At 45.0% G+C, this 22,739-nt stretch overlaps 1 non-coding gene across 1 annotated transcript; it reads right to left on the bottom strand.

Annotated features, from left to right (window-relative positions):
* Positions 1-20,901: 20,901 nt before the first annotated feature.
* Positions 20,902-20,972, bottom strand: TRNAR-UCU (transfer RNA arginine (anticodon UCU)). Its single transcript has one exon. It is a non-coding gene; the product is annotated as a tRNA-Arg (tRNA).
* Between the last annotated feature and the right edge of the window lie 1,767 nt (positions 20,973-22,739).

Raw genomic sequence — 22,739 nt, 5'->3', positions numbered from 1 at the left:
CATCCTCTTGGGCCCATGTCTCCCTGGGCTACCTAGATGGGGGCACTCCTTCAGGCCTTGGACTGTAGGACCCATGGGAGCCTGGAGGAGTGAAAGGACATAAACTTAGGAGTCAGAAGACATGGAGTTGAGTCCTGGCTGTTGCTCTGTAGCTGTGAGATGAAGGTGCATCTTGGAGAGAGTATCTGTGCCTATTCTTCCTTGGCTTTCAATGTGAAAATCTCACCCACCCTGCAGTTCAGACACACACACACACACACACAAAATGTAGTCTTTTGTATTTAGTCTATATCTCTCTTGCTTTCCTCCTAAATCTCCACTACTACTTAATAGGAAGAAGAAAAAAACAAAACACTAAAATTCCAACTCCATTGAAGTGTGATCTGATCCAGTTACGCGGAGACTTGCTACTCAGAGGGGGGTGGCAGCACAGTGGCACCAGCTTCTGCCGGGAGCTGTGAGAATCTCAGGCCCCACCCTGACCTCCCGAATCACAGCTTACACTTTAATAAGATCCCAGGGTCCTTCATGCACATTAAATTTTGAGAGGTGCTTCCCGGGGCAGTGTTTGGCCTCTCTTTTAAAAAAAAAGCTGGGTCTCATAGATAGGCTTCCCTCCTCTGCCTCTCTCCTTTTGGTTATTTCAGGGCTGAAGTCTGTCACAGGCCTGCCCCTGCCGGTGCACCTCACTCCACAGCGACAGTGCCCTCCACCCCTTAAGACCTGCCTAAGACTCCCACTTGGCCCTGTTCTGGGGCCACTTTGCATCCCTAACACAGTCCTCACTGCCCCCATTATAGAGCGCTCCTCTGGCAGGGCTGACTCCCAGCTACTTTGGGTTCCTGCCCAGGCCACCTCAGAACCTCAGAACAGCTCGGTCCAACTATTTCTCAAGAGCCTTCCTCTGCCTGACTATACCAGGCTATGCTGCCTTTGGTTTCCCCAGCTTGGTATGGAGTATCCTCTAAGTCAGCCTTCTCCCGGAATCCCAAGTTAGTCAGAGGGCAAGATCACCCTGTCTTCCATGTGCTCCTCACCTTATCCAAAATATCCTTCTCCTAGGCCGAAGCCGCAAGAGGGGCTATCAGGAGGCACACGTCAGAAAGCTTCCTCTGACCGGGGCAGGCAGGCAGGAGAATGACTCAATGCTTAGGGAACACTGAGCTCCTGTCAAGGGTGATAGAAAAATCTGGGGACAGATACAGGTGATAGTTGAAAAATATGATGAAGAACATAATTAACGTCACTGAACTGTACATGTACAGATGGTTGAAATGTCAAATGTTTTCCTACATATACCAAAACCAAACCCCTTGCCATCTAGTCAATTCCGACTCATAGTGGCCCTATAGAACAGAGTAGAGCTGCCCCATAGAGTCTCCAAGGAGTGTCTGGTGGATTCGAACTGCTGACCTTTTGGTTAGCAGCCTTAGCTCTTAAGCACTATGCCACTAGGGTTTCCATTACATATACTTTTACCACTATATATATGCCAAATGAAATTGCTTTTTGACTAGGAAAAAAAGAAAGCTTCTCAAGATAAACACACAAAAATCACTTGGATTCCTCTACATAAACAAAAAGAACATCGAAGAGGAAATCACCAAATCAATACCATTCACAGTAGCCCCCAAGAAGATAAAATACTTAGGAATAAATCTTACCAAAGATGTAAAAGACCTATACAAAGAAAACTACAAAGTACTAGTGCAAGAAACTAAAAGGGACCTACATAAGTAGAAAAACATACCTTGCTCATGGATAGGAAGATTTAACATAGTAAAAATGTCTATTCTACCAAAAGCCATCTATACATACAATGCACTTCCGATCCAAATTCCAATGACATTTTTTAAAGTGATGGAGAAACAAATCACCAACTTCATATGGAAGGGAAAGAAGCCCTGATTAAGTAAAGCATTACTGAAAAAGAAGAAGAAAGTGGGAGGCCTCACTCTACCTGATTTTAGAACATATTATACAGCCACAGTAGTCAAAACAGCCTGGTACTGGTACAACAACAGGCACATAGACCAATGGAACAGAATTGAGAACCCAGATATAAATCCATCCACATATGAGCAGCTGATATTTGACAAATGCCCAGTAGCAGTTAATTGGGGAAAAGATAGTCTTTTTAACAAATGGTGCTGGCATAACTGGATATCCATTTGCCAAAAAATGAAACAGGACCCATACCTCACACCATGCACAAAAACTAACTCCAAGTGGATCAAAGACCTAAACATAAAGACTAAAACGATAAAGATCATGGAAGAAAAAATAGGGACAACGTAAGGAGCCTTAATACAAGCCGTAAACAGAATACAAAACATTACTAAAAATGATGAAAAGAAACCAGATAACTGGGAGCTCCTAAAAATCAAACACCTATGCTCATCTAAAGACTTCACCAAAAGAGTAAAAAGACCACCTACAGATTGGGAAAAAATTTTCAGCTGTGACATCTCTGACCAGTGCCTGATCTCTAAAATCTACATGATTCTGTTAAAACTCAAGCACAAAAAGACAAACAACCCAATAAAAAAGTGGGCAAAGGATATGAACACGCACTTCACTAAAGAAGATATTCAGGCAGCTAACAGACACATGAGAAAATGCTCTCGATCATTAGCCATTAGAGAAATGCAAATCAAAACTACGATAAGATTCCATCTCACTCCAACAAGGCTGGCATTAATCCAAAAAACACAAAATAATAAATGTTGGAGGGGCTGCGGAGAGATTGGAACTCTTATACACTGCTGTTGGGAATGTAAAATGGTACAACCACTTTGGAAATCTATCTGGTGTTTTCTTAAAAAGTTAGAAATAGAACTACCATACAACCCAGAAAACCCACTCCTCGGAATATACCCTAGAGAAATAAGAGACTTTACATGAACAGATATATGCACACCCATGTTTATTGCAGCTCTGTTCACAATAGCAAAAAGCTGGAAGCAACCAAGGTGTCCATCAATAGATGAATGGTTAAATAAATTATGGTACATTCACACAATGGAGTACTACACATCGATAAAGAACAGTGACGAATCTGTGAATCATTTCATAACATGGAGGAACCTGGAAGACATTATGCTGAGTGAAGTTAGTCAGGTGCAAAAGGACAAATACTGTATAAGACCACTATTATAAGTTCTTGAGAAATAGTATAAACTGAGAAGAACACATTCTTTTGTGGTTACGAGAGGGGGGAAGGATGGAGGGTGGGAGAGGGTTATTTACTGATTAGTTAGTAGATAAGAACTACTTTAGGTGAAGGGAAGGACAATACTCAAAACAGGGAAGGTCAGCTCAACTGGACTGGACCAAAAGCAAAGAAGTTTCCGGGATAAACTGAATGCTTCGAAGGTCAGCGGAGCAAGGACGGGGGTTTGGGGACTATGGCTTAAGGGGACTTCTAAGTCAATTGGCATAATAATTCTATTATGAAAACATTCTGCATCCCACTTTGAAGTGTGGCATCTGGCGTCTTAAATGCTAACAAGCGGCCATCTAAGATGCATCAATTGGTCTCAACCCACCTGGATCGAAGGAGAATGAAGAACACCAAGGTCACACGATAACTATGAGCCCAAGACAGAAAAGGCCACATGAACTAGAGACTTACATCATCCTGAGACCAGAAGAACTAGATGGTGCCCAGCCACAACCGATGACTGCCCTGACAGGGAGCACAACAGAGAACTCCTGAGGGAGCAGGAGAACAGTGGGATGCAGACCCCAAATTCTCATAAAAAGACCAGACTTAATGGTCTGACTGAGACTAGAAGAATCCCGGCAGTCATGGTCCCCAAACCTTCTGTTGGCCCAGGACAGGAGCCATTCCCGAAGACAACTCATCAGACATAGAAGAGACTGGACAATGGGTTGGAGAGAGATTCTAATGAAGAGTGAGCTACTTGTATCAGGTGGACACTTGAGACTGTATTGGCATCTCCTGTCTAGAGGGGAGATGGAAGGGTAGAGAGGGTTAAAAAAAAAAAAAAACTGGCAAAACAGTTACGAAAGGAGAGACTGGAAGGAGGGAGCGGGCTGACTCATTAGGGGGAGAGTAAATGGGAGTATGTAGTAAGGTGTATATAAGCTTATATGTGACAGACTGACTTGATTTGTAAACCTTCACTTAAAGCACAATAAAAATTATTAAAAAAAAAAAAAGAAAACTTCTTCTTTGCTTTGCTGCTATACACTTCTAATCCTGCCAGGCAGGTGAATGTCCTGAGATGATGAGGGCAGAGGTTAGCTCAAGGAGGACAGGAGACAAGCTCACCAATCATGTTTCTTGTGCCTAGCCCAGTGCTCCCTTCACATATGACAGACTCTCAGGGCATCACTGCAGAGTACTCACCTAGCTTCTCTTGGCTCCAACTTTCTCCTGTCTGGAACAATAGCGCCAACAATAATAATAAACCCTGTATCATAGGTGGAAATCAACTGAATATGAAAGTACTTTGCATGCTGTAAATTGCTGAACACCTGTGACTCACACTCACTGGGTTAGTGTTTATAGTTTAGAAAGCAATTTTGCATTTACTATCTAGTGTGGATTGAATTGTGTCCCCTCAAAATATGTGTTGGAATCTCAACTCCTAAACCTGTGGAAAGGAGTCTGGGCGGCGTAAGTGGTTTTTGAATCAGCTGCTAACCTAAAGGTTGGTGGACTGAACCCACCCAGCTGCTGTGCAAAAGGCCAGGGGGTCTGCTTCCATAAAAATAAAAAACAAAAAAGAAACCTGTTGCCCTTGAGTTGATGCTGACTCATAGCAACCCTATAGGACAGAGTAGAACTGCCCCCATAGGGTTTACAAGGGTGTTTTTTTTTAAATCTTTGTGGAAGCAGGCTGCCACATCTTTCTCCCACCGAGCCGCTGGTGGGTTCTAACCGTCAACCATTTGTTTAGCAGTTGAGCCCTTAACCACTGTGTCACCAGGTCTCTTCTCTGTAAAAATTACAGCCAGGAAAACCCTATGGAGCGGTTCTACTTTATCACATGGCCTCCCCATGAGTTGGGGGCTGACTGTACGGCACCAAACAACATCAACAACAACAATATACCTGTAGATGTAACACCATTTGGGAATATGGTTTTCTGTTTAATGTTAATGAGAGCTTATCAGTGTAGGGTGTGTCCTAAACCTAATCATTTCTGAGTTATGAGGAGCAGCACAGACATAGAGACAAGAAGCACAAAGAGGGGGAAGGATAGATACCACGTGAAGATCACCAAGAGCCCAGTGAACTCCAGGGCTACAGAAGCTGGAGGAGACAAGGACGGCCCCCCAGAGCCTAGAGCCTTCGCCTGAACTCAGACTTCTGGCCTCCTGAACCGTAAGAAAATAAATTTCTGTTCTTTAAAGCCACACTTGTGGTATTTCTGTTACAGCAGCACTGTATAACTAAGACACTATCTCATTTGATCTTTGCAACAACTTTTGAGGTGGGTAGAACAAGTACGATTGCCCCCATTTCATAGCTATAAAAACTAAAATGTTAAGGAACTCATCCAAGGTCACATCACGAGCAAGTGGCAAGACTAGAACATGAAGCAAGTCCTTTGGGTCCAACAGGCACCATTTCTCCAATGACAACTTCACTTGTCTGCCCTTCTACCGCCAGTGGCCCCCTTCACCATTCAGCTATTTAACTAAAGAGATGCCTGAGTTGTCATAAATTCAAGTTCCTGACCCAAACTTTCAGGAAAGGAACTCCTAGGGGCCAACTGAATTCAGTAGGTGGTAGGTCATGAAAAACCAGAGGAAGAACTCAAACCATTTTTCTCTGTTTCCTCTTGGAACGCCACAGAAAAATATAGGCTGGAGTCATTCTCAGTCTGTGCAAAGAAAACCAGTCATCTAATTTGGGAAGGTCCTGGCTATCTTTGAATACCCTTTCCCGGATTCCTTTTGAAATGAGAAGAAGGGAACTCTAGACACTGCAGTGAGTGACAGCGGGTGTGGAAAAATGGATGAGAGATTTTTAAAACAGAAGGAAAAAAAAAAAAAACCTATAAAGAACAGTCTCTCCCCAAAGCTCAGGCTCAGTGAATTTTTACCCCAGTATTTTCTTTCCAGGAGTCCCTGGGTGGTGCAAATTGTTAAGCGCTCCACTGTTAACCAAAGATTGACAATTCAAGCCTACCTAGAGGCGCCTTGGAAGAAATGCCTGGTGAGCTGCTTCTGAAAAATCAGCCATTGGAAACTCTACGGACTGCAGTTCTACCCTGACACACGTGGGGCCTCCACGAGCGGAGTCGACTCAACGGCAACCGGTTTGGTTTTTATTTTCTTTCTGCCATTTAAAAATACTATCCTCTGGTCACATTCCAAATTAGGATCAGGCCACCATTTAGGTAATGGTTTTAAATATCATCCCACCCCATGCCTCTCAGTATCTGCCCTGAGCTCTATACTTGTCCACTTAGGGTCCACTGAGACTCTGCTTTTGGGTGTCTAATGGGCATTTCGAACATGACCACACTCAACTCCTAGTTTTTCCCTAAACCTGTTTTTCCTGCAGTCTTTTCCATCCCAGAAAATAGCAGCTCCATCCTTCTAGTTGCCCAGGCCAAAAACCTTAGAGTCATCAACCCCTCTCTCTCCCTCTTCCATATCTCATATAAAATCCTATTGGCAAAACCCTTTTGTCTCTTTGTTCACATTCTGACCACTTCTCACCACCTCCCCTATTCCAGCCTTGGCCCAAGCCACCATATTTCTTAGGCAGTGGCCTTCTAACTCTTCTCCCGTCTTCTCTCCTTGCACCCTACTCTATTCTCAGTATATATACAGCCCATGTGATCCTTTTGAAACACAAATTTGACACTCTGTCAAAACTCTCTGGTGGCTTCCCATCTTTCCAAGAGTAAAAGCCCACATCCTCCAAGGTCCCAAGAGGTTCCCCAGTGACTTCTTGAATCTCTTTCTCTCCCCTTACTCGCTCTGCTCCAGCCACTTGAGCCTCTTTGCTTTTTTCCAAAAAATGCAGTCACCCTCCCGCCCCAGGACCTTTGTGCTCACTGTTGTTCCCTCTGACTGTAAGTTCACCTCTTCTACCATGGATGTTTGCAGGCTCACTCCCTTACCTCATTCAGACCCTTGCCCAAACCTTGCCTGCTCAGCAAGGCTGTCCTTGTCTAACTATTTAAAGCTGAACTCCAACTTCTTCTAAGCTCCTCGCCCCCTTCCCTGCTTTATTTTTCTTCATAGCCCTTCTCACTGTCTGACACTGCATGCTGTTGTTGTTGTTGGGTGCCATGGAGTCAGTTCTGACACATACCAACCCTATGTACAACAGAACAAAACACTTCCCAGTCCAACGCCATCCTCACAATTGTTATGCTTGAGCACATTGTTGCAGCCACTGGGTCAATCCATCTCGTTTATGGTCTTCCTCTTTTTCACTGGCCCTCTGCTTTACCAAGCATGATGTCCTGCTCCACAGATTGATTCCTCCCTATAACATGTCCAGAGTATGTGAGACGTAGTCACTCCATCTTTGCTTCTAAGGAGCATTCTGTTTGTACTTCTTCCAAGACAGATTTGTTTGTTCTTTTGGCAGTACATGGTATATTCAATATTCTTTGCCAACACCACAATTCAAAGACGTCAATTCTTCTTCGTTCTTCCTTATTCATCATACAGCTTTCGTATGTGTACGAGGCAATTGAAAACCCTATGGCTTGGGTCAGGCGCACCTTAGTCTTCAAGGTGACATCTTTGCTTTTAACACTTTTTTTTAACACTGACACTGAGTACATTTTGCTTATTCATTGCTCATGGTCCACCCCCCGCCCCCACCAGAATGTCTGCTCCTTGAGGGCAGGGAGTGCGTCTCTGTTCTGTTGGCTCTTTTATTCTTGCACTTAGAGGAGTTCCTGCCCTCCTTTCCCACAGAACAGCCAGGTGGCCCACCCCCCAGCCCTCAGCAGTGCACAGAGGTCCCCAGCAAGTGAAGGGAGAAAAGAAAACTGGGGCTGTGGTTTTCTGCTCCTGTGAATCCTTAAAATGTGGAAAGAAATAGTTTAGCAATGAGGATGCCTTTTAAACAGAGGCTGGGCATATCAGGTTCTTTCACCGCTTTGCAAACTCAGAGACAAGTTAGTAAGCAGAGCAGTGGCGGGGGGCGGGGGTCTCATGGGAACCTGGTGTCCAGCCATCACCACCTTCCCGCAGCTAGGCACTCCCACGATGGCAAGCAACAATTTCACTCTAGGATTTGAGGAAACAAGCCCCCTGGGAGACTCAGTGGTCTGGTGGGAGGCTGTGCCTGCAGGCAGAGTGGGTGGGTTAGTGGGGTCTGGGCAGCTCCGGGGAGCCACCACTATTCTCCTCAGGCTCCCTTCTTATTCTGCCCTCCTCCCACCCACCAGCACTGGCTCTGGTCTCCATGCTACCTCGGCCATTGACTTCGAGTTTTCTTGCTCATATGGGGTATATTACTCCACCAACCAAAAACCAAATCCGTTGCCATCAAGACAATTCTGACTCACAGCCCAACCCTATAGGACAGAGTAGAGCTGCCCCATAGGGTTTCCAAGGAGCAGCTGGTGGATTTGAACTACCAACCTTTTGGTTAGCAGCTGAGCTCTTAACCACAGCGCCACCAGGGCTCTCCACAGTAGGATCGTTATTCACATTGTGCTGAGAGCAACAACTAGCAGCTTTGTTCTGTACTTACATTCAGAGGGTCCCCAAGGTATAGATAAAAAGGAGACCCATCTGAAGGAACCAAGACGCAGAGAAGGCCCATCCTCTCTCACTCAAAGTCATTCATTCTACTCGCTTTCTGTAAGTCACTCAGCATAATTCTATGCCCACAGAAACTGCTGCTGCCTGTGTGGGGGCGGCCCATGGCCAGGAGACTGCAGGGGAACAACGGCAGGTTTGGAGTTGATTCATACGCACAATTACATCCCAGCCGGTGGGAAGCAAGAACAGGAGCCCTGAGAGGTGGTACAAGCTCAGTGCATCAGAGGGAGCAGCGGATGAGCAACGCCTTGGGAGGCCTGCTCCCTCCTTCTGTGATTCTTGCTGTTTGTAAGCTTAGAGCTGATCATAGAAAGCACCTAGTAAGGCTTGAGCATTTCTTTTTCTCCACGTTATGTTTTTGTTCATATTTGAGATCGATAAGCTGAGTAATGGAAACCCTCGTGGCTAACCAAAAAGTTCAGCAGTTCAAGTCCACCAGGCGCTCCTTGGAAACCCTATGGGGTAGTTCTACTCTGTCCTATGGGGTCGCTATGAGTTGAAATTGACTCGATGGCAATGGGTTTGGTTTTAAGTTGAATAATAGCTGATGTAGCTGAGAGTTTTCTAGAAATTTCATGTGCCAGATTCTGGGCTAAGTGCTGCATGTGTGTGGTCTTACTGAATCCTCAATATTACTCCTTGAGACAGGCATCATTATTGCCCCCATTTTACAGATGAAGAAACTGATCCTTAGAGAAGTCAAGAAACAGTGCTCAGGTCACCAGGGGCAAATGCAGAACACAATGCCCTGAGCTCAGTCACCTCTACTTTCTCACTTCTTCCTTGGCACGACCAGTGGCCGTCGAGTCAATTCCAACTCATGAAGACCCCATGTGTGTCAGAGCAGAACTGTGGTCTGTAGGGTTTTCAATGGCTTTTTTTTTCAGAAGTAGATCCCCTGACCTTTCTTTGAGTAGCCTCTGGGTAGACTGGAACTTTCAAACTTTCAGTTAGCAGGGAGCACATCAGCTGCTTATACCACCCAGGAACTCCTCCTCAGCACTAAACCAAAAAAAAAAAAAGAAACCCATTGCCATCAAATCGATTCCGACTCATAGCAACCTTGTAGGACAGAATAGAACTGCCCCTTAGGGTTTCCATGGAGTGCCTGGTGGACTCGAACTGCCGACCTTTTGGTTAGCAGCCAAAATCTTAACCACTATGCCACCAGGGTTTCCTAGGAGTCTTCTAATCCTTCTGAAATGTTTGGAAGAAAATCAGCATGTACCTAAGTCCAGAGCAGTCCCTGGGTATCTCTGCAACACATAATGACCTGATAGGAAGAAAAAGAGGCTCCACCCCGCCAAGGGGATTTGCTTCAAGTAATGAGATTTTTATCATCAATAGAAGCACAGACTGTGGGAGGACAGAACAACATTTGGATTTGTTTCCTTTCAGAAGCAAGGGAGGAAAACAAATATGTACTTGCTATGGTTTGATTTGTGTCCCCTAAAAAGATGTTGGAGTCCTAACCCCCCATACCCGTGAACGTGACCTTCTTTGGAAACAGATTCTTTGCAGACGTACCTAGTTGAGATGAGACCATACCGGAGCAGGGTGGACCCTAATCCAATAAGACTGGAGTCCTTATAAGGGGAGGAGAATGCCCTGTGAAGACACAGAGCCAGGCACACACACACACAAGAAAAACATCATGTGAAGACCGAGGCAGAGATTGGAGTAATGCAACTGTATGCCAAGGAACACCTGGGGCTACCAGAAGCTGCAAGAAGCAAGAAAGGGCCTTCTCCTAGAGCCTTCAGAGAGAACAGGGCCCTGCTGATACCATGACTCTGCAAAAGTCTGAAAGAATAAATTCCTGTGGTTTTAAGCCACCCAGTTTGTGGTACTTTGTTATAACAGCTCTAGAAAACTAATACTGTACTATTTTTCTAATTTTTAAAATTCAATTTAGAAAATATTTTAATTTGTAGAGAAAAATCAGAAAATGGTGAAATCTATCTGAACATACCTGGGGATAACTCAGGCATTGCAAAGAGAAGCTTCTTTGTTGGGTGGAGCTGGGTCAGTATAGTGAGTGGTGAACTCTGAGATGTGGACTTGGTGCCCTCTGTAAGGACCTCCTTCTCTGACTACAGTTGGCAGTGCCTGGGCCTCACACAGGGCCTGCCCTGACCTTCCTGCCCCTGCAGCCACATGCCCTGGACTTTAACCAAGGAAATGCCCACAACAACAACAACAAACCCAATGCAGGGTGGCTGGGGCGATTGGGAGCAGGATCCCGCATTATCTCCTGGTCACACCTGCTGCTGCAGGGTCAGGAAAGGGGAAAGTCTGCCCTCCTGGGACAATTTAAGGAACCCCCACTTGTCCCAGAGCTTTTCTGCTGGAGGTCTTAATTGTCAGCTTTAATTTTGTCTCACTCAGTGGAAACTGCTTCCCCAGGGGCTTGAAACACTTTCTGTTATTCCTCCTCAGTAGGTTTTCCTGGATCCAAAATCTAAGCCTCAGTTGCATAATACACATTAACTAGCACCAGCCTTCATATTTTACTGTGATTGCCTGTTCATTTATCTGCATTCCTGCTGGACCTGGAAGTTCCTAGATGGCCAGAACTTACATATCTTTTATCTTTGTGTCTCCAGTATCTAACACTATGCCTGACCCATAGTCGTGCCAATTAATGGATGTTTAATGAAAGAACGGATTAGCACTCACGTCTAGGTCACCGAAGTGAAAGTGGAGCAAATTAGCGGAGCCTGTCCCCGGCTGCGAGCTTCAGATAAAGACCAAGCCGGAGGAAGCACGGGTGAATGATCTTTAGAAACTGCAGGGTGGTTTCGATATACTGCTGCAGTCGCTTGTGAATGATCTTTAGCAAAATTTTACTTGTGTGTGGAAATGGAGAGGCAAATTGCTTCTCCTTCTCAGTTTTATCCAGAGCAGTCCCGACGCAGGAAAGATGTCCACCCACGGGGAGCATGACCAACAAACCTGCATGGAACAGGCCGGGCCCATTGCTCGGAGAAGATCCTGTGTTCCCAACGGCCCACGTCACTTCTGCTAATTTCATTGAACTCAAAGTGTAAAAAGAAAATGCCCCTTTTCCCAAGAGCAAAGGCCCCATTGCCCTCTAGGTGCAGAGCTAACTCCAGGAGCTTATGCCGGTTTCACAGGTATATGAGAGTTTCTGAGTGTAGCTCCATGTTTTTGAGGTATACCTTCATGTTTTAAAATCATACAAGGGCATTTTTATAAAGAATCTGATAAACACAAAGTGCCTCACCTCATGCTGCTTACCAGTTGGCAGGAAGCCTTCAGTGTGTTTGCTTAATTAAGGACACTATGCAGCTATGGCAGATGTATGCATTTGTGGACCAAACCTAGAAGTTGTCATCAGAGAGCCCTCCTGCATGGAAGCTGGCAGCACAAACTGTGGGGCGGGGGGGGGAGCACACACTTTTGTATTCAGCACGATATCACTTTTTCTGGGGCATTTACTCGTAGTATACAAAGAGATAGTGGTATGAATTCAATTGTGTCCCCCCAAAGTATGTGTTTTAAATCCTAAACCCTATACCTGTGGTTATAATCCCATTTGGGAACAGGTTCTCTTTGTTATATTAATGAGGTAGTATTAGTGTAGGGTATGTCTTAAATCAGTCTATTTTGAGATATAAAAGAGCAGATTAAGCAAGCAAGCACAAATGGAGGGGAAGATACAGGCCACATGATTGCCAAGGAATTTAGGAATAAAATCTGAAAAGAGACAAGGACTTTTAACTAGAGCAGACGGAGAGAAAGGGTCTTCCCCTAGAGCTGGCACCCAGAATTCGGACTTCTAACCTCCTAAACAGTGAGAAAACAAACTTCTGTTTGTTAAAGCCACCTGTGTGTGGTATTTCTGTTATAGCAGCAGTAAGTAACTAACACAGATGGGTTTGAAATTCTTCCTAAGGATACAAAATAGAACGTAGAAAAAGAAACAGAGCCATCTTAAGCATTTTCAAAGAAAGTGATTAGATAGAGAATAGACAGTACAATTTTCATTTCAGCACCTCAAAAAATATTGGATAGAGACTTTTAAATAATAATAATATTATTACAAAGTACCTACTCCTCACTTATTGACATGGTTACATTTCAAAGACCAGGTCATTATGCAAAGAAGTGTTATGCAAAAATGGAGGATGACCACATCAGACCACAAGATGGAGGATGGCTATATCAGTACATAACTGCAAAATTACATCATTACAAAACTGCTAAATTGCATCATTACATAACTGCCAAACCACTAAGAATCATTGCCCGGGCAAGTTGATACATAACCTTAATCATCACAGCCAGCATTACTCTCACCTCACGTCTCGGTGTTCATTACTGCCAGACGTATGGTGTTAATGCACAAAATAGCTGGATAGTAGATTTTTTACTCTTGTGGAAAAACGCAAAATGTCTAATAATGAGATAGTAAGTGAGTAGTAGGTGTATTATTGAGGAAACCCTGCTGGCGGAGTGGTTAAGAGCTATGGATGCTACTCAAAAGGTCAGCAGTTCAGATCCACCAGGCGCTCCTTGAAAACCCTATGGGGCAGTTCTACTCTGTCTTACAGGGTCACTATGAGTCAGAATCAACTCGACGGCAACGGGTTTAGGTGTATTATATTTTCATTCTTTTAAAAGTATTGTTTGCATTTAGTATAATGCAATTACCCTTTTTAAATATGAGATATTTCTACACATACGACTATGCAATTCTTTTCTCATCAGATAAATTCAGCCCCAGAGTGGCCCCTGTCAGTGCTCAGAGTTAAGCCATAGTCTGTTCCTGAAACTCATCATTCAACATGTTGACTGCGAACCAGGTCCCAGAGTAAGTTCTAAGGCGATCACCAGGAATGAAGAAGTAGAGGTGCCTGCCCTGGTGACATTTATATTCTCTGAAGAATAAACAAGCAAGTGAAGAAGCAAATAGAGCAGTGCAGATCATGAAAAGTGCTATGGAAGAAAGGAACTGGGTGATATGATAGACAATAAGTGGGAGAGACTTCTGCTTTCTGGTCCGACATGTAGAGAGCTTGGAAGTCATCCTCACAACCAGAAAAAAGGTAAAAAACTGAAAATCTTCTTAGATCTAGCAGAGAATTGAAGTCACAGAGAATCATCGCTTACTAGGAGCCGAAACTACCTCAACAGGACCCAGCATTGGCAGGGATATTTAAAAGAATACTTAAAGGATGACTGAACAGTCACTGGAAACTAAGCAAGGAAGAGCTTGAGAGACACAAATTCCCGGAGACCCAGAAGCAGGGAGCCCACACTTTCATAAGTTTTTTCCTTCAGGAGCCCCAGTAGGTTTTCACAGCGAAGCTCCAAGGAAAATAACCATTTGGAAATAGTACTCTTCTCCTTAAGCCCTCAAGGGAAACTGCTTTACCTGAGCCGACCCAACCTGGGTTTTATCAGAATAGGTGGGTGACGCCATTTTACATAAGGTGATCAGAGTAGGTGGTATGAGAACAGAGACCTGAAGGATAACAATGAGTTAGCCACTAGAATAGCTAACAAGACAGAGGAAACTGCAGGTTCAAAAACTCAGGCATGATGTGCTTGTCACGAACCCAAAACAGGAAGGAGGCAAATGTGGTTGGAGCCCGTGAGCTAGGTGGAGAGACTGGTGTGATTTGGGAGGACGTTGGGAAGCTGCTTGTTGGTCATGGGCAGGAGTTTGAGTGTATTCTAAGAAAGATGAGTGGCCAATGAAAGATTTAAGAAGGGAAGTAATAACAACTGACGTGTTAAAAGATCACCCTTCTTATAGTGGTGGTGGTTACATGAGTCTACAACATGTGATAAAATGGCACAGACCTCCACACATACGTGTGTTCACATACATGAGCAAAATTTGAAATAAGTTCTGTGGATTGAACCAATGTCAACGTCCTGATGTTGATACCGTACTAGAGTTGTGCAAGATATTACCACTGGGGGAAACTGGGTGAAGGGTACAGGGGATTCTCTGTACTTTTTTTTTTTTTCTTTTTTGTGCAACTTCCTGTGAATCTATAATTATTAAAAAAAAAAAAAATCATTCTGGCTCCAGGCCCGTTGCTGTCAACTCAGACTCATTGCAACCCTAAAGGACAGAGTAGAACTGCCCCATAGGGTTTCCAAGGAGAGGCTGGTGGATTCAAACTTCCAACCTACTAATTAGCAGCTAAGCTCTTCAACCACTGTGCCACCAGGGCTCCATTCTGGCTCCAGGGTAAAAAATGGGTGAAAGGCTTTTAAAAGGCTAGGCAAGAGATGGTGGAGCTTGGAATGGAAAATTATTAGTGGAGGGGGAAAAACAGATTTGAAGTATATTTTAAAAGTAGAACAAATAGGACCTCCCAGTAGATTAGATATTTGGGGAGGGAAGGGCTTTTGGTTTAAGCAATTGGGTAGATGGTGATGACACTCTATGGTGTTTTTTACTGATCAAAACAAAACAAAAAATCCTTGGGGGGAAAAGTGTTCCAATTGGCTGTCATTTCCTGAAAAAAATAACTAAACTAAATAAACATCTTAGAAACAACGTGTGATTAGTAATATTTAGGCAAAATATGTGTATATATATATATATATATAGTTTGGACAGTCCAGGAGTTGAATTGAAATGAGAAAACCTAACCAAGGTTTTACTATGAATCACATAACCTTGGACAAGTCATTTAATTCCTTAGAGCCTTGGTGTTCTCTGCAAAAACAGACAAAATACCCCAAGTTGTGCACATAAAAAATGGTTGAAAAGCCAAATGTTTTGTTATGTATATTTCACCACAGTAAAAAATAGCAAAAATGCAACAAAACAAACAAAATGGACTAAATAGATCTCAAATTCTGGCTTTAGAATCCTGTGAAACATGAGAGTGTGGGATATATATATACTGAAGGTGGTAAACTCACTCCTTTTCACATTTGTGCTAGTTTTGTCGTTGTAAGTAGCACAGTAGCGTGTGTTTTCTCTGGACACCGGTTCTCCGAACTTAAGTGGCTTTTCATTTTGTAACTCTGCCAACTGTGCATTCTCGGAAGAGTCCCCATGTGTCTCCTCATCCTAGAAGATCATCGCCTTTGCATGATATCCCAGCCGGCGCGTGGGTGGTAATAAAATACACCACTCACCTCGGAATCCTGTTTTATCTTGCTGAAGCCTTCCGAGCTCCATGTACTCTGCACCAGGATTAGCTAAAGGGCACAGAGAAGCCACTGCTGATGGGGCTGAAACCGAATCTGGGCTGGGAGTCAGCTGACCGGTACGGTAAGTGTCTACTCGGTAGGTGGCCTGGCTCACTGCCACTGCAGCTGCTCCACCTGGCCTCTGCTGCTTTAATTAGACTGCGCGCCTCGCTTCTTGTCCTCAACTATAGGTAGGGGCATTTCACTGGAGACTTGATTTTGAGTCTGATTTGATTGACACCCTGTAATTATCAAACTCGGTGTTGCCCCTCCATTTCAATATCTCTTGTGAAGTACAAGGGAAATTCTGTCTTTGAGAAGGTATGGCCTCCAGAAGGACACTAGAGAGCATCTTGTTGTTGTTAGCTGCCATCCGGTTGGCCTCTGACTCATGGCAACCACACGCATAATAGAACGAAACACTGCCCAGTCCTGCGCGATCCCTGTGATCAGTTGAAGGTTGAACTGTTGTGATCCATAGGGTTTTCACAGGCTCATTTTCAGACATAGATTGCCAGGCCTTTCTTCCTGGTCCATCTTAGTCTGAAAGGTCCTCTGAAATCTATTCAGCATCAGAGCAACAAACAAGCCTCCACTGATGGATGGTGACTGTGCATAAAAGACATTGGCTGGGAATTGAACCTGCATATCCTGCGGGGGGGTGGGGGTGAGAATCCTACCACTGAACCACCACTGCCTCCTACTTCTATATAAAGGCCTCAAATAAATGCAAACATCACCCAAGTATGATACGGGCTCACTCTACCCTGCCCTTCATTCAGTGGACGTTTATTGAGGGCTTACTGTGTGACAGGCACGTGCAATATGGGGCAGCGTGCAGCTGCTATTTTAGGGAGGCTTGCCAAGGCCACTTGTCCTAGAGAGAGAGAGAGCCAGGAAACTTACTCTGGGCCCCTGTTCCCCACAAGCAAATCACTTTCAGACCACCCATATTTAGAATTTCAAGGCGCTACTCTCTGAATGGCAGTGTTATGGATTGAATTGTGTTCCCCCGCCAAAAATATGTTGAAGTCCTAACCTGTGAATGTGACCTTGTTTGGGAAAATAGGGGTTTTCTTTGCAGATGTCATCAGTTAAGTTAATGAGGTCATATCAAGTAGGGGGGGATCCTACTCTCTTCCGAGTGATGTCTTATAAAAGGGGAAAACAGACAGGGAGACAGGGTCACACAGGAGGACTACAGATGCTGTGTGAAGACACACGTGTGGGCTAAGGAACTCCAGGAAATGTCCAAGGCTACCAGAAGCTGGAGGAGACAAGGAAGAAGCTTCTCCTAGAGCCTGCAGAGACCATGGCCCTACCGAAGCCCAAGCTTAGACTTCCAGCTTCCAGAACTGTGAGACAATAAGTCTGTGTTCTTCAAAGCCACCCACTCTGTGGCATTTTGTTACTTTAGCCCTAGGAAACTAAGACAAGCAATAACCAAAACGCAGCCAAGATGTGTACGAGGGTGGCTCTCACTTCCAGTGGATAGAAAATCAGAGTCTTTGAAAGAACTAAACCTCAATTCCTCTAGTCCAAAAGGCTCTACTTAAAATTTCCCACTCATTTGTGCTTTTCAAATATTTCCCATACTAGACCCCTGCTTTCTCTTAGGCACGATTCTAAAATCTTTATGTGGAAAAACTCACTTTGATCTCATGGCAATCCTATGAGACAGGTAACAGAATTATCCCAGGAGGAAACAGAGGCACAGAGAGTTGAAGTAACTTACCCACAGCAGGAAGGGGCCGAGCGGGGACGTGAATCCGAGCATCTGGCTCCAAGGCCTGTGTGCCTAACCACTACGCTATACAGCCATAGGCCACAGAGCCCTGTTAGCTGTGGAGTCAAGCCCAAACATCAGCCCCCACATCCTGACTCCAGCTCATGTGGGATCCCAAGCTTGGAGGTGGATGAAATGAAAAGCTGAAGCCTTCTGGAGTTTAAACGCTGCTTACACATGCGAACGCACCAAAAATCTCAAGTTGCTTAGCTGAGCTATGCTGCAGAAACAGTATTCCACAGGGGAGGCCACCAGATACCGGGTGTCACCTGAGCAATCCATTATCGAGTGCTTGACTCTTAGTGCTATGTGCCAGCAAGTGACCAAGAGTAACAGGCCTGCTTCTCATCCCTCATTTCCAGCCCGGTCGGAGTCTAAAGTGCCACAGCCTTAGGTTCTAGCGGAATCCTGAGTCGCCCCCACCATGGGAGCTCAAAAGTCATAGACACTCAAGGTCATTAGTCATGAGGGAAACGTAAATCAAAACCACAATGAGATACCACTTCAAAACAGAAAACAAGAGTTGGTGAGGATGGGGAAAAATTGGAACTGTTGTCCATTGTTGGTGGGAATGTAAAGTGGTACAGCAGCTATTCCTCAGAGTTAAACAGAATATGACCCAACAATTCCTCTCCTAGGTGTATACCCAGAAGACTTGAAAGCAGGGCCTCAAACAGACACATGCACACCAACGTTCATAGCAGCACTATTCACAATAGCCAGGAGGTGGAAACAACTGTAATGTCCATAAATGGATGAATGGATAAGCAAAATGTCGTGTACTCATACAACCGAATATTATTCAGCCGTATAAATAAATGCAGTTCTAATACATGCTATGACATGGATGAACCTTGAAAACATTATGCTAAGAGAAATAAGCTAGACATAAAAGGATAAATACATGATCCCACTTGCATGGAATTTCTAGAGTAAGCAAACTTAAAGAGACAGAAGGCAGATGAGTGGTTACGAGGGACTGAGAGGAGGGAAGACCGAGGAGTTACTGCTCAGTGGGTACTGAATTTCTGTTTGGGTTAATGAAAAAGTTTTGGAAATAGAGAGTAGTGAGAGCTATACAACACTGTGACTGTAATTAATGTCTTTGAGGTACACACTTAAAAAAGGTTAAAGGCAAATTTTATGTTGTATATATTTTGCCACAATAAAAAAATGAGAAGAAAAAAAGTCATGGACACTTCCATAGTTGTTTCCAGACCCTGCCATTTGCTGTTCTCTGCAGCATTTCCTCCCAGACATGACAGGGGAGACATGTAAGTGAGAAGATTGGTAACTGTCATTCTGGGCCATTCTGTGCCGGGCACTTCTGGAGGGTTCCCCAAAAGGAGAATCTGATCAAGCACCAGGTGTCGGGACAGGCCCACGAGTAAGCTAACAGAATGATCTCTTTGTCCCTTCACCATAACATGCCTTATTAACATGGCGTTTCTAGGGACCAAGCTTCTGGCAGTGAGACTCTAAAGAACATGTAATCAGTGGCGAGGGGCCTGTTCACAGTGCAGAAGACCCCCCCCACACACACACTCCACACACTCACACCACACACACACGCCACACACACAAACATGGCACACACAAACCCCACTCACACATGCCACACACACACAAACACTGCACACGCAAACCCCACACACGCACATCACACATACACACACACTACACACACGCACACACACACACCCCTCACACACATATATACACACACACCCTTCACACACACATACCACACACACCCTCACACACACACACCCCACACACACCCCTCATACACATATATAAACACACACACCCCTCACACACACACCACACACACCACACACACCCTCACACACACACACACACCACACACACCCCTCATACACATATATACACACACACCCCTCACACACACACACCACACACGCACACCACACACACCCCTCACACACACACCCTTCTGTTCTTCCCCAGCTCTACTAGGCAGATGTGGGCTGTTCAACAGGGAATTATTCCTAAATGTCCTCCAGTCTATGCCAACTCTGATCAACACTCTATAAAAGGTGATGACCTGCATCAGGAAAGATTAAATAAACCATGGGTAAAGTCAGAAAACTTTTTAAAACAGATATTTAACTAGTATTTAATATTTAACTAAGCTTTTTTTTTTTTTTTTTATGGGATTATTTCCGAAAGCAACCTGCACAAGCTGATGGTTTGGTTTCTCAGACCTGCATGGGGCGCCTGAAATCTGCTTAGCCTGCTGCAATGAGCCAGACTGAGGAGGTCCCCTGGGTTTCATGTGCACGTGCACACAGGCTTTGCTCCTGGGGCAGTGAGGCTCCATAAGCTGCCTCACGTCTCCCACATGTACTCTGAGCAAAGCCCAGGAGATCTGCGGGGAAAACTGGCCAACTTTAGGCTTTGGAAACAAGTAACGGGTTTGGCCAGAGCACCTGAGAGAGTCATGAGGCAAGGTTCCAATGAGGTCCATGGAACTCCTGGGATCTGCTTCTGAACCAGGCCCTGAGAGGCAGGATCGGTCAGGAAGAGCCACAGCACCAAGCAACACTGGCTGTGCCTCTGAACGTCCATCAGTATTTTGAAAAGGTGAGCAGTCTTAGAGCACTCCCTTCCTTCTGCATTTTGCTCCCTGATTGGGTCCCTGAAAGGCCACTATTTTCCCAGTCTGTGCCCTGATGTTAAAAAGAAGAGAGGAGAAAAAGAGACAGTGTCTCAGGAGCAACTTCCAGCATTTATCTGATGAAATTCTCCGAGTGTCTATTTATAACCAGGCTGTTCTCAAAATGCCAGCTCTCTACAGTTACAAACATACCACATGTCCTCCCCACCTCCATCTATGCTTTACTCTTCTTCTTGGCACGAGCATCATTCTACAGCTTACTATTTATATAAGAGGTAATACTATAGTTGTTGTTGTTAGCTGTCATTGCCTCGGCCCTTGACTCACGGTGACCCCATGCACAATGGAATCAGACTGTTGTGATCCGTAGGGTTATCACTGGCTGATTTTTGGAAATAGATTTCCATCTCTTTCTTCCTAGTCTTTCTTACCCTGGAAACTCTACTGAAACCTGTTCAGCATCATAGCAACACTCAAGCCTCCACTGACAGGCAGGTGGTAGCTGCACATGAGATGCAACGGCTAGGAATTGAACCCAGGTCTCCCGCACAGAAGGCAAAAATCCTACCACTGAACCACCACTGCCCTCTAGTAATACTATGTAAATGACATTATTTAGGAATATCGCCAAGCATGTCGGAAATGCTCACTAATCCTTGTTGAATAAATAAATGAATAGGCAGATAAACAAACGCTGAGTCCCCCATAAATGCATTCAGAGTGCACCCCTGGGTGGGTATCAAGGAGTCGATCCTCTTTGGTCCTCTCCCCATTTTCCTTCTCCATGGTCCCTCAATCTTTCTATTTTTAACCTAACACCCCCCACCAGGGTCTTGGCTCTGGTTACTTGGATCCAAGCCAAAGGGGTCGAGTCGGCTCTCCTGTCCCAAGCATGCAGGAGGAGGGCTGTGCACTTCAAAGCACAAGCACCATTAAGGCTCAGCATAACTTTAATGCATTTTTCTTCCTACAGAGTGTCTCTATCTTCTTTTTCTGAAACCATAACAATTCACACCAGTGGAGGAAATTAGGGGGTGAGTGAGTGAGAGGACCCCAGGCTGCCACATGAGGAATTAAGCCCATTCTGGGTTCCGTGAGTAGCAGGGACTTCATCTTAAGCGCATGTGTGGAATAAGGAAAATGAGACCTTAACCAGGCTTCCTGGGAATCTGAGAAAAGCTGAGCCACCAACTGTCAGGACCACAGGGAAGAGCAGGAGCTTCACAGAGGACAGAGCTCAGTGTGAGAGCTGGAAGGAGCTTGAGATTCAAGGTGGCAGGAGTGTGTGGACCCCCCATCCTGCAGTGGCCTGTCCTCCATGTCCTTTCCTTCTGCCCTGCCTCTCCCCCCACCCTGTGTGTCTTTCTCTGCCATCTCACCACTTACCTCACTCATGGCCTCCTCATCTGGTGTATGGCTGAATCTCTTCAGCCGAATCCACCACCAGCAATGTAACATCTGCCCATATCTCCAATTCAAATTCCAGAGACAGAGGACACTCTGATTTAAATCACTTTTCCCCTCTTGTCTTTAATTCCAAATTAAAAAACCAAACTCATTGCCATCTAGTAAATTCCAACTCATAGTGACTCTATAGGACACAGTAGAACTGCCCCGTAGGGTTTCCAAGGAGCAGCTGGTGGATTTGAACTGCTGACATTCTGGTTAGCAGCCGAGCTCTTAACCATAACACCACCAGGGCTCCTTTAATTCCAAGCTACCTCACAAGTTGACAGTTAGCATCGACTATATGCCCTTGAGCCAAGTACTCTCCCTGAGTCCATCACCTTGGAGGGTAGGGCTGGAGAGGACTGCGGGGGTGGGGGGAGGGCTTCATGTGGGGCCCAGGAGCACAGGTAAGGACAGGGGGTGAGAACAGCTGTTTCCTTAGCAGAGGCTGTGAGTGTGTCAGACCTGCAAGGCCCCAGCCTGTCTGGTGCAAAGGACATGTCCAGGGTGGTCACTGGGAAAGGCACTGCAACAGGAGGCAGTGGCTGGCCGTGAAGACAAACCACCTACTTCATCGGTTCATTTGGGCTTGACCTACATGAAGTGGAAACTTCCTTAAGCTGCTATGAGAAGGCCAACAGGAAACTGAAGCACATGCTTCCCTTTACCACTCAGTCAGTTCACTCTACAAATGTCTTAAAAATAAATAAGTGGGAGTTTTTGCTCTGATTCTGGAGGTATCTATTTTTTATATAGCCAAAGTCTGAAGGCCAGAGGCCAAAAGAGATCTGGCCCAGAAATTCTAACGACCACACCTCCATTCCTTTCAGTGATGCTAAACAAGGCAGTGCCATGGAAAGGAAAGTTACAGTCCAGAACACGGACACTTTGCCAGCTTCTCCA

The sequence above is a fragment of the Elephas maximus genome, chromosome 1, assembly GCF_024166365.1.
Source record: "Elephas maximus indicus isolate mEleMax1 chromosome 1, mEleMax1 primary haplotype, whole genome shotgun sequence".
Classification (NCBI taxonomy): domain Eukaryota; kingdom Metazoa; phylum Chordata; class Mammalia; order Proboscidea; family Elephantidae; genus Elephas; species Elephas maximus.
Note: the sequence above shows the minus strand (reverse complement) of the source record. Positions and strands in the feature narration are given on the sequence as shown.